Genomic DNA, 2,516 nt, shown 5'->3' with positions numbered 1-2,516 from the left:
TATCTTTTCTTACCTTTTCACTAGCTGCAATGGTGTCTTCAAGATATGAAACTCTATCTTCACTTTCACTCAAATGAATTTTTTTTTTTACTCAACAGTTTTGCAACCTTTTGATTGAGATTTTAAGTTCCTCTGTCTCTTTGACTCTGCTTCATGTGATCTATTTCTTCCCTATATTGCTCATTGAAGAATTCCATCATTTTTCTAATCTATTTTTTATCAGTGTCTTCTTGAGAAGCAGTTATTAATTCTTTCATTATAGTTATCCTTTCTTTTTTTATATCAGAGACTATTTCTGATCAGATTTTCTCTATACCTTTCTGCAGCTGATGCTTTACTTCAGACACTATCAATTCAGATATTTTTTTTTTTGTTGTTGTTGTTTTTTGGTGGAACCCAGGATCGAACTCAGGCCCTTGCACTTGCCAGGGAAGTGCTTATTCCACTGAGCCATCTCCCCGGCCTGTCAGAGATTTCTTTTTTTTTATTTCAGAGGTTATTCCTGATCTGAGTTCCTGTATACCTTTCTGCAGTTGTTTCTTTACTTCAAATGCTATTAATTCAGACATTTCAGCTGTGTGATTCCCAGTTTCTTCTGTGCAAGTGTCTTCTGCATTTGTTCTGGGTAGGCTCAGGGCTTGAGATTGCATTTTGCACCTTGTCTTTGTCATTTTTTATAGCACTGTCCTCTGACCTTTGGTGTAGAGCTTTGGTTAAGTTATAACCTTAGCACCTACTGAAATTTGGATGCAAATCTACGAAGTTTGAATTCATCCACTTGTGCCTGGCTTGGGTCTGGCTGCTGTGCTCAGCTTCTTCCTGCTGTAGCCCATGGAAGTGAACCTGTTGTGCCCCTTTGGCAAGATGTTCTGCTCCTGGATTAGCTGGGTGGTTCTGGCCCCTAGCCTGTCTTCAAGGACTGCAGAGTTTCACCTCAGGCCTGTATGCCAGGCCTGGGCTGTGTCTGGAGGGGTCCAGAGATCAGGACAGAAGGACTCACTGACAAGTGGGCCTGGGCTGGGTCCGGAGGGATCCAGCAGGCAAAAGGGAGCGTACTGCAGGGCCTGGGCTTGGGCTGAGTCTGGAGGGGTCCTGAGAGTGCGGAGGAAGTTCTCACTCACATGCCAGTCCTGGGCTTGGTCCAGTGTGGTCCAGCGGGCGCAGGGGAGTGTGGACGCTTTCCTACACACTCACCAGGCCTGGGCTTGGGCTGGGTTTGGAGGAGTCCAGGAGGCACAGGGGAGCAAAGAAGTTCTCTCACACATTTTTTTTTTGGTTTTTTGAGACAGGACTTCACTATGCAGTTCAAGCTGATCTTGAATATTCACTGATCCACCTGCCTCCGCCTCCTGAGTGCAAGGATTATAGGCATGCACCACCATGCCTTACTATAGAAATATTTTGATATAAATTAAAATATGAAGCTTATTGAACAATTATTCTATCATGCGTGGCCTCTAGTTTTGTGTCATACTTGCAAAGATTTTCGTGTGTGTGTGTGTGTGTGTGTGTGTGTGTGTGTGTGTCTCGGGGGTAGGTAGTCCTGGAAATTGAACTCAGCGCCTGATGCGTGCCACAGAAGTGCTCTTCAACTCTTGGACAGACTTCCTGTAATCCAAGACTATAGATGAATTCTCTTATATTTTTGTCTTGTACTTTTTTCATGATATTTTTATTCTATGTAGAATTTATTTTTGTATACAATTTCAGCTTTTTTTCTCTCAGATGGTTACGATTTGTCTCAGTAAAACATGCCTATACTCAACTTGGCAGCATACATACTGAAATTGGAATGAAATGGAGAAGATTAACACAGCCCATGTGCAAGGATGACAGGCAAATCTGTGAGGTACTCCATATTTTTGTCACTTAGCCTTTGGTTGGGATGAATTTCCAAACATCATGTGGGAGCTGTTTGAATTTTTATGCAATACTGTAACATTTTCAATAAATCTAGGGCAACAGCAAAAGAAAAAAATACTAAGCATGTTAAATTTTTTCAGTTATAAATGACAGTATTCAACAACAACAAAAAGCTTAAGTAATCAGTACATTTATGAAGTGAGTTAATAAGAAATTTGGGATATGATCATTCCAGAATTGATTAATTCAGTGGCTCAACAATGGCTTCAAGGACCCAGGATTTTCTACCTGATAAGTTTTTGTTTTTGTTTTTTCTTTGTATTGGGAGTTGAACTCATGACCTTGTGCTTGCCAGGAAGGCACTGTGCCACTGAACTATATTCCTGGCCCCTCAGTGTTTTTAATTGATTTTTTTTTTTTTTTGCTTAGTAAAAATTGAAGATGGTGTGTCTCTTATATCTTACTTTTAAAAGTGTAATGTACAGTCATTTAAAAAATTAAATAATGATTCTTTATACCACCAAACTTAAATGGTCAGATTTGCAGAATATTTCTATACTGCAAATTATTAAAATTAGGGTTCATGTCTTTCACAAAGTTCTGGTACCGTGTCCAGTATAGCAAGCATGACTGTGTAATTCTTTTTTTTTTTT

At 39.9% G+C, this 2,516-nt stretch overlaps 1 non-coding gene across 1 annotated transcript; it reads left to right on the top strand.

Annotated features, from left to right (window-relative positions):
* The first annotated feature begins 1,757 nt into the window (after positions 1–1,757).
* Positions 1,758–1,864, top strand: LOC111814136. The gene has a single exon (XR_002819204.1). It is a non-coding gene; the product is annotated as a U6 spliceosomal RNA (small nuclear RNA).
* Positions 1,865–2,516: the final 652 nt, after the last annotated feature.

The sequence above is a fragment of the Octodon degus genome, unplaced genomic scaffold, assembly GCF_000260255.1.
Source record: "Octodon degus isolate 3935 unplaced genomic scaffold, OctDeg1.0 scaffold00273, whole genome shotgun sequence".
In the NCBI taxonomy this organism is placed as follows: domain Eukaryota; kingdom Metazoa; phylum Chordata; class Mammalia; order Rodentia; family Octodontidae; genus Octodon; species Octodon degus.
Note: the sequence above shows the minus strand (reverse complement) of the source record. Positions and strands in the feature narration are given on the sequence as shown.